The sequence below is a fragment of the Arvicanthis niloticus genome, unplaced genomic scaffold (genome assembly GCF_011762505.2).
Source record: "Arvicanthis niloticus isolate mArvNil1 unplaced genomic scaffold, mArvNil1.pat.X pat_scaffold_680_arrow_ctg1, whole genome shotgun sequence".
Lineage (NCBI taxonomy): Eukaryota > Metazoa > Chordata > Mammalia > Rodentia > Muridae > Arvicanthis > Arvicanthis niloticus.
The window spans coordinates 34,455-48,858 of NW_023046293.1; the positions used below are offsets into that span (position 1 = coordinate 34,455).

The following is a 14,404-nucleotide window of genomic DNA, read 5'->3' on the forward strand; positions in this document are numbered from 1 at the left end:
AAGGGCAGCCATGGCACTGGGATGGAAAGTTCAGGGTAGAGAGTGGGGTTTGCCAGCCATACCCTGTAACAGGCAGGGATGCTGGGGGAGCCTGAAGGTCAGATCTGCTTTAATAGGTTAAGTTGGCACCCCAGATGCTTGTCCCAAGTTTGACACTTAACAAAGACATCTGAGGTTGGAGTATGATGTGTGAATTGTATTGTGGTCCTAGGGCACAAAAGAAAAGAAAAGAAAAGAATCCATCTTTCCATTCCAGCTATTTCATGTAAACCGCAAGTTGAGCACACCTATGTCAAAAATCTAAATTGAAAAATGGGGCATTGACCCCTCGGTGGTCTTTCCCTACCCGCTCAACGACAGCAGCTCACCCAAATCCTGTACCTCGTCCGATTCCACAGCCTTCTCTCCTTCCTCGGACTCGCTGCTGTCCTTCGAGTCCTCCCCACGGGCCAGCCCTGAGCCCCTAGTGCTGCATGACGAGACACCGCCCACCACCAGCAGCAACTCTGAAGAAGAACAAGAAGATGAGGAAGAAATTGATGTGGTGTCTGTGGAAAAGAGGCAAACCCCTTCGAAGAGGTCCGAGTCAGGGTCATCCCCATCAAGAGGGCTATAGCAAACCTCTACACAGCCCACTGGTCCTCAAGAGGTGCCATGTCTCCACTCACCAGCACAATTATGCAGCGCCCCCCCTTCACGAGGAAGGACTATCCAGCTGCCAAGAGGTCCAAGTTGGACAGTGGCAGGGTCCTGAAACAGATCAGCAACAACCGCAAATGCTCCAGCCTCAGACACGGAGGAAAACGACAAGAGGCGGACACACAATGTCTTGGAACGTCAGAGGAGGAATGGGCTGAAGCGCAGCTTTTTTGCCCTGCGTGACCAGATCCCTGAGTTGGAAAACAACGAAAAGGCCCCCAAGGTATTTATCCTCAAAAAAGCCACCGCCTACATCCTGTCCATTCAAGCAGATGAACACAAGCTCTGCTCAGAAAAGGATTTACTGAGGAAACGGCTGAGAACAGTTGAAACACAAACTCGAATAGCTTCGAAACTCTGGTGCATAAACTGACCTAAAGCTAGGAGGAGCTGGAATCTCTCATGAGAGTAAGGAGAACGGTTCCTTCTGACAGAACTGATGCACTGGACTTCACATGCATGCTCAAAGCCCAACCTCACAACCTTTGGCTGGGGCTTTGGGACTGTAAGCTTCAGCCATAATGTTAACTGCCTCAAACTTAAATGGTATAAAAGAACTTTTTTTTAATGCTTCCCATTTTTTTTTTCTTTTTCCTTTAACAGATTTGTATTTAATTGTTTTTTAAAGAAAAATATTTTCCGATATAAATAGGGCCTTTAAATGTAAATAACTTTAATAAAACGTTTATAACAGTTATACAAGATTTTAAGACATGTATAATAACAAACCATAATTTTTTTATTTAAAGATATTTTCATTTTTAAAGTTGATTTTTTTCTATTGTTTTTAGAAAAAAATAAAATAATTGGAAAAATATAATTGAGCCAAAAAACTAAAAAACAAACAAAAAAAAACCAAACCAAAAAAAAAAAAAAAAAAAAAAAAAAAAAAAAAAAAAAAATTAAGAAAAATGGGGGCAGGAGATAGTACAGTGGGAAAGGACACTTGCCTGATGACCAGAGTTTGATCCCTGGGGCCCACATAGACTTCAACAAGCTGTCCTCTGACTTCCACATGTGTACTCTGATATACAAGTGACCTTTCCTGAAATAAATACATGTAATTAAAAAAAAAAAAAAAAAAAACCTTAATATCCTCTCACCCCTGGCAATGGGCAGAGACACCTTGTTGGTGGTGGTGTTCTTATATCAGTCAGGGACAGAGCAGATGGCAGTCCTCTGCTCAGCCTAGTGTGATGCCTGCCTTGATGGCCAAAACTGTCTTATGCCTAGGACTCTGGGAGCAGGCGAGCTGTCCCTACCTAGGACAGGTGCTCTCTAGCTGCAGCACTGTAGAGAGTGGGCCCTGAACCTTGCCTGGGTAGCACAGTAGAAGTAGCCCTGATCAAGAGGGAGTAGGCAAGCCAACCCTGAGAACAGAAGAGGGAGAGATAGTCCCCCCACTCATCTGCTGTGAGGTAATGTGGGTGCAGGGCTGAGGCTCTTCCCACCCTGTGCCCTTCACTACCTTCTGTAGTTGGAAGAACTGGCCCTGGGATTCTGGGAATTAGTGAGCTGACCCTGTCTCTTGCTGGCTGGAGCACTCAGGAGAGCAGGCCCTGCTCCTCTCCTGGTCAGCACACCCATCATCGGTCAGACAGGGAGAGTGTATTGAGCATTCACCCAGGACTGATTGGTCAGGGCCGTAAACCAGACTAGGGAGCTGACTTCAACCCTGAACCAGGATCCTACAGAGCTTTTAAACTTGAAATCTACAAGCATCTGTGCCAAGTTATTTTAGGATTAGGGATAGAGAACTTCCTTAGGAAACACATCTTTGTGGTACACTTCTCCCGTTCTCACTGGTTGGGATATTCCACTGTGGCTGGTGACTTGCCTTGTCTAACATTTATGTCCCAACTTGCCAACCAGGATGTCAGTTACCACGTACATGTCTCTTTCTGCCAAGTAGGATGTCAGTTCCCAGGGAGGTCTTGGGAACATAAACTTTACTTGACCCTCACTCAATGTGGGGAGCTGAAAGAAGGCAGCTATCATCCTTGCAGCCATCTTGAGCCATATACCTTTAACAGAGACTTGATTGCATTAGCCTACAACAGCTGAGCACACTCTGATAACATCTTGCTTTAGATACCCAGGATTTTCCTTTGGGTGTGTGAGACTTAAAGGTGTGTGACTTAAGGGTGTGACTTAGAGATCAGATTTAGAGACAAGGCCTAAGGGCATGATTAAAGGTGTGACTTAGAGGCGTGGCTTAGAAGTGAGACATATAAAAGGCAAGAGGCAAACAGAAGAAATCAGTAGACATTAGACACTCGGAGGAGTACAACTTGGAGGAAGAACTTGGAAGCAGTAGTAGGCACTTGAGACTTGAAAAGAGTACAACTAGGAACTAGGAACTCAAGACTTGGGACTTGAAGGGAAGAAGAGAGACTGAAGAATAAACGGGATTGAATCACACTCTGTCTGGTCTCTATTCTTCAAGTCCGTCCTCACTCTCTCTCTTGCTGAACCCCGACCCACAGACCAGAGCAGTTTGGGGCAGTGCTGGCTCTAACAATTTAGCCCCCAAGGCTTTTGGCAGTGGGGGTTCAAACACCGACAGAGCGGTCCGAAACATTTTTGGCCCCCAACGTGGGACAGAGAGGTCTTCAACATTTTTGGCACCCAACGTGGGGCAGCTCAGCCTGCGACAACTCAAAATGGAAATCTTATTCCAAATGGCTTCTTGTATTGGTGCAGGTGCCTCTCTTATGTTGGGGTCCATTCCAGGGGCAGATTATAAAGGGAAAAACCATGAAAGCTCATGCATAAGTTCAAAAGGTACTGCTGGACAGGTGGTTTGGGTCTCATTGTAGCTAAGTATACAAAGCAATTCTAACTGAACTCTATTGTGATTGGTTTCTAAGAACATCAAAGCATAGAACATAACAAAAATGCAATCAACTTGCGTGAGAAAGTTTCCTAGTAACAGTAATAGCATGAAATGGCTGGCTATACAGGTAGCAATTACCCAGGCCTTAGCACTGAGCTACCACCCAGGCCCAGATCCAAGGCTCTGAATTGGTCCCCCTAAAACCTATATCATCTGTGAAGGGTTGGGGCATGTGAAAGTCTCAGTTCTGCTGTTCCACGTCTTCAGGATCTCCATGACACAGGGCACCAACAGGATAACTGGGAGGAGTCAAGGTGCGGACCCAGTATTGATGGTGTCACAGAAGCCAGAGACCTGAACCAGACCAATGACTCGTGTCAATGAACATTTGCAAGCGAAGACATGTGGACAGAGGAATACACTGTGGGACACACTGTGACACACTACAGCATCCACAATAAAATGTTTTCTAGCTTGATGTGTGTGTGTGTGTTCGTGTGTGTTTATTTTTTTGGGGGGAGGTTGCAAGGACAAAGGGCAGATATGAGGGGACAGGGAGATAAGTGAGACCTAGGTGCATGATGTGAAACTCACAAAAAAAAATCAATAAAAAGTTTTTTTTAAAAAAAGACCCTAGTACTCCACTGGGTGGTGGCACACACCGTTAATCCCAGCACTCAGGAGGCAGAAGCAGGCAAATCTGTAAGTCCAAGGCCAGCCTGGTCTACATAGAGAGTTTCAGGATAGCCAGAGCTACTTGGAGAAGCCCTGTCTTGCAATACCAAAAAGAAAGAAAGAAAGAAAAAAAAAAGCAATATTCCAAAACCTAAAACTTTCTGGATGTTGAAATGATTCACAAGTCAATTTCACATCATAAAACTCTGCTTCATACTCAAAATTGTTGGCCATGTTATGTAAATTAGCTTTGAGTTATGTATATTAGGCACCTGGGAAATGCTAATGAATTGCATGGTTAGTGTTGGGTTCCTTCATGCACAATCTGCAGAACGGTGAGATCATGAATTCTTTGAGTGCTTCGAAGGAGGATACTCACTCTCCACATGGATAGTTTGTATTTGTACACAGAAAAACGCTATGCTTGAGAAGCGTGGCTGCCCTCTGTGTGTGCCCCTGAGCACAGAGCCAAGGTGAAATCAGGGCTCAGAAATCTGATGAGGTTGTGGCTGAGTAGAACCTGCCCTGGAGGAGCAGGACATGCTCAAAGAGAACCAATAGGCCTGGCTGTCCTCAGGTTTCAACAAAATAAAGAACTGCCTTAAATGTGAGCACTGGCTGAAATTAAACCTTGTTAAGACCTCTGTGCTCTTCCCACCAAATGGATCTAGGGGTACTCTAGAGACATTTGGGGGGGCTTTTTCCCCTGCATAAAACCAACCAAGTAGACTTAGATATTAAATTGAGGATGAACTCATCAGAGCTCTGACTGACACCGACTGATTCTGTCTTGACCCCAGCACTCTTTCAATGTGCCTATAGCTGGGGCCGTTTACAAACTATGACACCCCTCAATCTCTATCCATCTTTCCCAGTGGGAGCCTCTTTTTGGAGATCAGAGTCTCTTATTCATTCCATGTCTCTGTAAGTCTTCTTGGAAATAATTTTCTGAAAACTTGAGCCTATATCTTTTCTCCCCAGAGGATGCTAGCATCAATTCCATCAGAAGGCTTTAATACCATAGATCTAGTCCCCACCCATCTATCATGTGACCCAATTAGTGCCATACTTCCTGACCGCCAAAGATTGTCTGAGTGTTCCAGGGCACATTCCAGTACTGATGTTGGTCATATATACTTAGCGCCTCAAGTTAAAGTCCAGGTGGGCCTTGAGCTAGCAGCCTTACAGATTTGTAGATCTCCAATACCTTGTCTGAAAAGTCCTCAGGGACAATTACCCAAATGACCCAAAACAAACCCCCCCCCCCCCCCCCCCCCCCCCCCCCCCCCCCCCCCCCCCCCCCCCCCCCCCCCCCCCCCCCCCCCCCCCCCCCCCCCACCCCCCCCCCCCCCCCCCCCCCCCCCCCCCCCCCCCCCCCCCCCACCCCCCCCCCCCCCCCCCCCCCCCCCCCCCCCCCCCCCCCCCCCCCCCCCCCCCCCCCCCCCCCCCCCCCCCCCCCCCCCCCCCCCCCCCCCCCCCCCCCCCCCCCCCCCCCCCCCCCCCCCCCCCCCCCCCCCCCCCCCCCCCCCCCCCCCCCCCCCCCCCCCCCCCCCCCCCCCACCCCCCCCCCCCCCCCCCCCCCCCCCCCCCCACCCCCCCCCCCCCCCCCCCCCCCCCCCCCCCCCCCCCACCCCCCCCCCCCCCCCCCCCCCCCCCCCCCCCCCCCCCCCCCCCCCCCACCCCCCCCCCCCCCCCCCCCCCCCCCCCCCCCCCCCCCCCCCCCCCCCCCCCCCCCCCCCCCCCCCCCCCCCCCCCCCCCCCCCCCCCCCCCCCCCCCCCCCCCCCCCCCCCCCCCCCCCCCCCCCCCCCCCCCACCCCCCCCCCCCCCCCCCCCCCCCCCCCCCCCCCCCCCCCCCCCCCCCCCCCCCCCCCCCCCCCCCCCCCCCCCCCCCCCCCCCCCCCCCCCCCCCCCCCCCCCCCCCCCCCCCCCCCCCCCCCCCCCCCCCCCCCCCCCCCCCCCCCACCCCCCCCCCCCCCCCCCCCCCCCCCCCCCCCCACCCCCCCCCCCCCCCCCCCCCCCCCCCCCCCCCCCCCCCCCCCCCCCCCCCACCCCCCCCCCCCCCCCCCCCCCCCCCCCCCCCCCCCCCCCCCCCCCCCCCCCCCCCCCCCCCCCCCCCCCCCCCCCCCCCCCCCCCCCCCCCCCCCACCCCCCCCCCCCCCCCCCCCCCCCCCCCCCCCCCCCCCCCCCCCCCCCCCCCCCCCCCCCCCCCCCCCCCCCCCCCCCCCCCCCCCCCCCCCCCCCCCCCCCCCCCCCCCCCCCCCCCCCCCCCCCCCCCCCCCCCCCCCCCCCCCCCCCCCCCCCCCCCCCCCCCCCCCCCCCCCCCCCCCCCCCCCCCCCCCCCCCCCCCCCCCCCCCCCCCCCCCCCCCCCCCCCCCCCCCCCCCCCCCCCCCCCCCCCCCCCCCCCCCCCCCCCCCCCCCCCCCCCCCCCCCCCCCCCCCCCCCCCCCCCCCCCCCCCCCCCCCCCCCCCCCCCCCCCCCCCCCCCCCCCCCCCCCCCCCCCCCCCCCCCCCCCCCCCCCCCCCCCCCCCCCCCCCCCCCCCCCCCCCCCACCCCCCCCCCCCCCCCCCCCCCCACCCCCCCCCCCCCCCCCCCCCCCCCCCCCCCCCCCCCCCCCCCCCCCCCCCCCCCCCCCCCCCCCCCCCCCCCCCCCCCCCCCCCCCCCCCCCCCCCCCCCCCCCCCCCCCCACCCCCCCCCCCCCCCCCCCCCCCCCCCCCCCCCCCCCCCCCCCCCCCCCCCCCCCCCCCCCCCCCCCCCCCCCCCCCCCCCCCCCCCCCCCCCCCCCCCCCCCCCCCCCCCCCCCCCCCCCCCCCCCCCCCCCCCCCCACCCCCCCCCCCCCCCCCCCCCCCCCCCCCCCCCCCCCCCCCCCCCCCCCCCCCCCCCCCCCCCCCCCCCCCCCCCCCCCCCCCCCCCCCCCCCCCCCCCCCCCCCCCCCCCCCCCCCCCCCCCCCCCCCCCCCCCCCCCCCCCCCCCCCCCCCCCCCCCCCCCCCCCCCCCCCCCCCCCCCCCCCCCCCCCCCCCCCCCCCCCCCCCCCCCCCCCCCCCCCCCCCCCCCCCCCCCCCCCCCCCCCCCCCCCCCCCCCCCCCCCCCCCCCCCCCCCCCCCCCCCCCCACCCCCCCCCCCCCCCCCCCCCCCCCCCCCCCCCCCCCCCCCCCCCCCCCCCCCCCCCCCCCCCCCCCCCCCCCCCCCCCCCCCCCCCCCCCCCCCCCCCCCCCCCCCCCCCCCCCCCCCCCCCCCCCCCCCCCCCCCCCCCCCCCCCCCCCCCCCCCCCCCCCCCCCCCCCCCCCCCCCCCCCCCCCCCCCCCCCCCCCCCCCCCCCCCCCCCCCCCCCCCCCCCCCCCCCCCCCCCCCCCCCCCCCCCCCCCCCCCCCCCCCCCCCCCCCCCCCCCCCCCCCCCCCCCCCCCCCCCCCCCCCCCCCCCCCCCCCCCCCCCCCCCCCCCCCCCCCCCCCCCCCCCCCCCCCCCCCCCCCCCCCCCCCCCCCCCCCCCCCCCCCCCCCCCCCCCCCCCCCCCCCCCCCCCCCCCCCCCCCCCCCCCCCCCCCCCCCCCCCCCCCCCCCCCCCCCCCCACCCCCCCCCCCCCCCCCCCCCCCCCCCCCCCCCCCCCCCCCCCCCCCCCCCCCCCCCCCCCCCCCCCCCCCCCCCCCCCCCCCCCCCCCCCCCCCCCCCCCCCCCCCCCCCCCCCCCCCACCCCCCCCCCCCCCCCCCCCCCCCCCCCCCCCCCCCCCCCCCCCCCCACCCCCCCCCCCCCCCCCCCCCCCCCCCCCCCCCCCCCCCCCCCCCCCCCCCCCCCCCCCCCCCCCCCCCCCCCCCCCCCCCCCCCCCCCCCCCCCCCCCCCCCCCCCCCCCCCCCACCCCCCCCCCCCCCCCCCCCCCCCCCCCCCCCCCCCCCCCCCCCCCCCCCCCCCCCCCCCCCCCCCCCCCCCCCCCCCCCCCCCCCCCCCCCCCCCCCCCCCCCCCCCCCCCCCCCCCCCCCCCCCCCCCCCCACCCCCCCCCCCCCCCCCCCCACCCCCCCCCCCCCCCCCCCCCCCCCCCCCCCCCCCCCCCCCCCCCCCCCCCCCCCCCCCCCCCCCCCCCCCCCCCCCCCCCCCCCCCCCCCCCCCCCCCCCCCCCCCCCCCCCCCCCCCCCCCCCCCCCCCCCCCCCCCCCCCCCCCCCCCCCCCCCCCCCCCCCACCCCCCCCCCCCCCCCCCCCCCCCCCCCCCCCCCCCCCCCCCCCCCCCCCCCCCCCCCCCCCCCCCCCCCCCCCCCCCCCCCCCCCCCCCCCCCCCCCCCCCCCCCCCCCCCCCCACCCCCCCCCCCCCCCCCCCCCCCCCCCCCCCCCCCCCCCCCCCCCCCCCCCCCCCCCCCCCCCCCCCCCCCCCCCCCCCCCCCCCCCCCCCCCCCCCCCCCCCCCCCCCCCCCCCCCCCCCCCCCCCCCCCCCCCCCCCCCCCCCCCCCCCCCCCCCCCCCCCCCCCCCCCCCCCCCCCCCCCCCCCCCCCCCCCCCCCCCCCCCCCCCCCCCCCCCCCCCCCCCCCCCCCCCCCCCCCCCCCCCCCCCCCCCCCCCCCCCCCCCCCCCCCCCCCCCCCCCCCCCCCCCCCCCCCCCCCCCCCCCCCCCCCCCCCCCCCCCCCCCCCCCCCCCCCCCCCCCCCCCCCCCCCCCCCCCCCCCCCCCCCCCCCCCCCCCCCCCCCCCCCCCCCCCCCCCCCCCCCCCCCCCCCCCCCCCCCCCCCCCCCCCCCCCCCCCCCCCCCCCCCCCCCCCCCCCCCCCCCCCCCCCCCCCCCCCCCCCCCCCCCCCCCCCCCCCCCCCCCCCCCCCCCCCCCCCCCCCCCCCCCCCCCCCCCCCCCCCCCCCCCCCCCCCCCCCCCCCCCCCCCCCCCCCCCCCCCCCCCCCCCCCCACCCCCCCCCCCCCCCCCCCCCCCCCCCCCCCCCCCCCCCCCCCCCCCCCCCCCCCCCCCCCCCCCCCCCCCCCCCCCCCCCCCCCCCCCCCCCCCCCCCCCCCCCCCCCCCCCCCCCCCCCCCCCCCCCCCCCCCCCCCCCCCCCCCCCCCCCCCCCCCCCCCCCCCCCCCCCCCCCCCCCCCCCCCCCCCCCCCCCCCCCCCCCCCCCCCCCCCCCCCCCCCCCCCCCCCCCCCCCCCCCCCCCCCCCCCCCCCCCACCCCCCCCCCCCCCCCCCCCCCCCCCCCCCCCCCCCCCCCCCCCCCCCCCCCCCCCCCCCCCCCCCCCCCCCCCCCCCCCCCCCCCCCCCCCCCCCCCCCCCCCCCCCCCCCCCCCCCCCCCCCCCCCCCCCCCCCCCCCCCCCCCCCCCCCCCCCCCCCCCCCCCCCCCCCCCCCCCCCCCCCCCCCCCCCCCCCCCCCCCCCCCCCCCCCCCCCCCCCCCCCCCCCCCCCCCCCCCCCCCCCCCCCCCCCCCCCCCCCCCCCCCCCCCCCCCCCCCCCCCCCCCCCCCCCCCCCCCCCCCCCCCCCCCCCCCCCCCCCCCCCCCCCCCCCCCCCCCCCCCCCCCCCCCCCCCCCCCCCCCCCCCCCCCCCCCCCCCCCCCCCCCCCCCCCCCCCCCCCCCCCCCCCCCCCCCCCCCCCCCCCCCCCCCCCCCCCCCCCCCCCCCCCCCCCCCCCCCCCCCCCCCCCCCCCCCCCCCCCCCCCCCCCCCCCCCCCCCCCCCCCCCCCCCCCCCCCCCCCCCCCCCCCCCCCCCCCCCCCCCCCCCCCCCCCCCCCCCCCCCCCCCCCCCCCCCCCCCCCCCCCCCCCCCCCCCCCCCCCCCCCCCCCCCCCCCCCCCCCCCCCCCCCCCCCCCCCCCCCCCCCCCCCCCCCCCCCCCCCCCCCCCCCCCCCCCCCCCCCCACCCCCCCCCCCCCCCCCCCCCCCCCCCCCCCCCCCCCCCCCCCCCCCCCCCCCCCCCCCCCCCCCCCCCCCCCCCCCCCCCCCCCCCCCCCCCCCCCCCCCCCCCCCCCCCCCCCCCCCCCCCCCCCCCCCCCCCCCCCCCCCCCCCCCCCCCCCCCCCCCCCCCCCCCCCCCCCCCCCCACCCCCCCCCCCCCCCCCCCCCCCCCCCCCCCCCCCCCCCCCCCCCCCCCCCCCCCCCCCCCCCCCCCCCCCCCCCCCCCCCCCCCCCCCCCCCCCCCCCCCCCCCCCCCCCCCCCCCCCCCCCCCCCCCCCCCCCCCCCCCCCCCCCCCCCCCCCCCCCCCCCCCCCCCCCCCCCCCCCCCCCCCCCCCCCCCCCCCCCCCCCCCCCCCCCCCCCCCCCCCCCCCCCCCCCCCCCCCCCCCCCCCCCCCCCCCCCCCCCCCCCCCCCCCCCCCCCCCCCCCCCCCCCCCCCCCCCCCCCCCCCCCCCCCCCCCCCCCCCCCCCCCCCCCCCCCCCCCCCCCCCCCCCCCCCCCCCCCCCCCCCCCCCCCCCCCCCCCCCCCCCCCCCCCCCCCCCCCCCCCCCCCCCCCCCCCCCCCCCCCCCCCCCCCCCCCCCCCCCCCCCCCCCCCCCCCCCCCCCCCCCCCCCCCCCCCCCCCCCCCCCCCCCCCCCCCCCCCCCCCCCCCCCCCCCCCCCCCCCCCCCCCCCCCCCCCCCCCCCCCCCCCCCCCCCCCCCCCCCCCCCCCCCCCCCCCCCCCCCCCCCCCCCCCCCCCCCCCCCCCCCCCCCCCCCCCCCCCCCCCCCCCCCCCCCCCCCCCCCCCCCCCCCCCCCCCCCCCCCCCCCCCCCCCCCCCCCCCCCCCCCCCCCCCCCCCCCCCCCCCCCCCCCCCCCCCCCCCCCCCCCCCCCCCCCCCCCCCCCCCCCCCCCCCCCCCCCCCCCCCCCCCCCCCCCCCCCCCCCCCCCCCCCCCCCCCCCCCCCCCCCCCCCCCCCCCCCCCCCCCCCCCCCCCCCCCCCCCCCCCCCCCCCCCCCCCCCCCCCCCCCCCCCCCCCCCCCCCCCCCCCCCCCCCCCCCCCCCCCCCCCCCCCCCCCCCCCCCCCCCCCCCCCCCCCCCCCCCCCCCCCCCCCCCCCCCCCCCCCCCCCCCCCCCCCCCCCCCCCCCCCCCCCCCCCCCCCCCCCCCCCCCCCCCCCCCCCCCCCCCCCCCCCCCCCCCCCCCCCCCCCCCCCCCCCCCCCCCCCCCCCCCCCCCCCCCCCCCCCCCCCCCCCCCCCCCCCCCCCCCCCCCCCCCCCCCCCCCCCCCCCCCCCCCCCCCCCCCCCCCCCCCCCCCCCCCCCCCCCCCCCCCCCCCCCCCCCCCCCCCCCCCCCCCCCCCCCCCCCCCCCCCCCCCCCCCCCCCCCCCCCCCCCCCCCCCCCCCCCCCCCCCCCCCCCCCCCCCCCCCCCCCCCCCCCCCCCCCCCCCCCCCCCCCCCCCCCCCCCCCCCCCCCCCCCCCCCCCCCCCCCCCCCCCCCCCCCCCCCCCCCCCCCCCCCCCCCCCCCCCCCCCCCCCCCCCCCCCCCCCCCCCCCCCCCCCCCCCCCCCCCCCCCCCCCCCCCCCCCCCCCCCCCCCCCCCCCCCCCCCCCCCCCCCCCCCCCCCCCCCCCCCCCCCCCCCCCCCCCCCCCCCCCCCCCCCCCCCCCCCCCCCCCCCCCCCCCCCCCCACCCCCCCCCCCCCCCCCCCCCCCCCCCCCCCCCCCCCCCCCCCCCCCCCCCCCCCCCCCCCCCCCCCCCCCCCCCCCCCCCCCCCCCCCCCCCCCCCCCCCCCCCCCCCCCCCCCCCCCCCCCCCCCCCCCCCCCCCCCCCCCCCCCCCCCCCCCCCCCCCCCCCCCCCCCCCCCCCCCCCCCCCCCCCCCCCCCCCCCCCCCCCCCCCCCCCCCCCCCCCCCCCCCCCCCCCCCCCCCCCCCCCCCCCCCCCCCCCCCCCCCCCCCCCCCCCCCCCCCCCCCCCCCCCCCCCCCCCCCCCCCCCCCCCCCCCCCCCCCCCCCCCCCCCCCCCCCCCCCCCCCCCCCCCCCCCCCCCCCCCCCCCCCCCCCCCCCCCCCCCCCCCCCCCCCCCCCCCCCCCCCCCCCCCCCCCCCCCCCCCCCCCCCCCCCCCCCCCCCCCCCCCCACCCCCCCCCCCCCCCCCCCCCCCCCCCCCCCCCCCCCCCCCCCCCCCCCCCCCCCCCCCCCCCCCCCCCCCCCCCCCCCCCCCCCCCCCCCCCCCCCCCCCCCCCCCCCCCCCCCCCCCCCCCCCCCCCCCCCCCCCCCCCCCCCCCCCCCCCCCCCCCCCCCCCCCCCCCCCCCCCCCCCCCCCCCCCCCCCCCCCCCCCCCCCCCCCCCCCCCCCCCCCCCCCCCCCCCCCCCCCCCCCCCCCCCCCCCCCCCCCCCCCCCCCCCCCCCCCCCCCCCCCCCCCCCCCCCCCCCCCCCCCCCCCCCCCCCCCCCCCCCCCCCCCCCCCCCCCCCCCCCCCCCCCCCCCCCCCCCCCCCCCCCCCCCCCCCCCCCCCCCCCCCCCCCCCCCCCCCCCCCCCCCCCCCCCCCCCCCCCCCCCCCCCCCCCCCCCCCCCCCCCCCCCCCCCCCCCCCCCCCCCCCCCCCCCCCCCCCCCCCCCCCCCCCCCCCCCCCCCCCCCCCCCCCCCCCCCCCACCCCCCCCCCCCCCCCCCCCCCCCCCCCCCCCCCCCCCCCCCCCCCCCCCCCCCCCCCCCCCCCCCCCCCCCCCCCCCCCCCCCCCACCCCCCCCCCCCCCCCCCCCCCCCCCCCCCCCCCCCCCCCCCCCCCCCCCCCCCCCCCCCCCCCCCCCCCCCCCCCCCCCCCCCCCCCCCCCCCCCCCACCCCCCCCCCCCCCCCCCCCCCCCCCCCCCCCCCCCCCCCCCCCCCCCCCCCCCCCCCCCCCCCCCCCCCCCCCCCCCCCCCCCCCCCCCCCCCCCCCCCCCCCCCCCCCCCCCCCCCCCCCCCCCCCCCCCCCCCCCCCCCCCCCCCCCCCCCCCCCCCCCCCCCCCCCCCCCCCCCCCCCCCCCCCCCCCCCCCCCCCCCCCCCCCCCCCCCCCCCCCCCCCCCCCCCCCCCCCCCCCCCCCCCCCCCCCCCCCCCCCCCCCCCCCCCCCCCCCCCCCCCCCCCCCCCCCCCCCCCCCCCCCCCCCCCCCCCCCCCCCCCCCCCCCCCCCCCCCCCCCCCCCCCCCCCCCCCCCCCCCCCCCCCCCCCCCCCCCCCCCCCCCCCCCCCCCCCCCCCCCCCCCCCCCCCCCCCCCCCCCCCCCCCCCCCCCCCCCCCCCCCCCCCCCCCCCCCCCCCCCCCCCCCCCCCCCCCCCCCCCCCCCCCCCCCCCCCCCCCCCCCCCCCCCCCCCCCCCCCCCCCCCCCCCCCCCCCCCCCCCCCCCCCCCCCCCCCCCCCCCCCCCCCCCCCCCCCCCCCCCCCCCCCCCCCCCCCCCCCCCCCCCCCCCCCCCCCCCCCCCCCCCCCCCCCCCCCCCCCCCCCCCCCCCCCCCCCCCACCCCCCCCCCCCCCCCCCCCCCCCCCCCCCCCCCCCCCCCCCCCCCCCCCCCCCCCCCCCCCCCCCCCCCCCCCCCCCCCCCCCCCCCCCCCCCCCCCCCCCCCCCCCCCCCCCCCCCCCCCCCCCCCCCCCCCCCCCCCCCCCCCCCCCCCCCCCCCCCCCCCCCCCCCCCCCCCCCCCCCCCCCCCCCCCCCCCCCCCCCCCCCCCCCCCCCCCCCCCCCCCCCCCCCCCCCCCCCCCCCCCCCCCCCCCCCCCCCCCCCCCCCCCCCCCCCCCCCCCCACCCCCCCCCCCCCCCCCCCCCCCCCCCCCCCCCCCCCCCCCCCCCCCCCCCCCCCCCCCCCCCCCCCCCCCCCCCCCCCCCCCCCCCCCCCCCCCCCCCCCCCCCCCCCCCCCCCCCCCCCCCCCCCCCCCCCCCCCCCCCCCCCCCCCCCCCCCCCCCCCCCCCCCCCCCCCCCCCCCCCCCCCCCCCCCCCCCCCCCCCCCCCCCCCCCCCCCCCCCCCCCCCCCCCCCCCCCCCCCCCCCCCCCCCCCCCCCCCCCCCCCCCCCCCCCCCCCCCCCCCCCCCCCCCCCCCCCCCCCCCCCCCCCCCCCCCCCCCCCCCCCCCCCCCCCCCCCCCCCCCCCCCCCCCCCCCCCCCCCCCCCCCCCCCCCCCCCCCCCCCCCCCCCCCCCCCCCCCCCCCCCCCCCCCCCCCCCCCCCCCCCCCCCCCCCCCCCCCCCCCCCCCCCCCCCCCCCCCCCCCCCCCCCCCCCCCCCCCCCCCCCCCCCCCCCCCCCCCCCCCCCCCCCCCCCCCCCCCCCCCCCCCCCCCCCCCCCCCCCCCCCCCCCCCCCCCCCCCCCCCCCCCCCCCCCCCCCCCCCCC

General features: G+C 78.9%; 1 non-coding gene and 1 pseudogene across 1 annotated transcript; both read left to right on the plus strand.

The window, feature by feature from the left end:
• Positions 1 to 310: 310 nt before the first annotated feature.
• Positions 311 to 1,067, plus strand: LOC117702308 (myc proto-oncogene protein pseudogene; annotated as a pseudogene).
• A 732-nt stretch (positions 1,068 to 1,799) lies between these two features.
• LOC117702310 (small nucleolar RNA SNORA48) lies at positions 1,800 to 1,941 on the plus strand. Its single transcript, XR_004606006.1, has one exon. It is a non-coding gene; the product is annotated as a small nucleolar RNA SNORA48 (small nucleolar RNA).
• Positions 1,942 to 14,404: the final 12,463 nt, after the last annotated feature.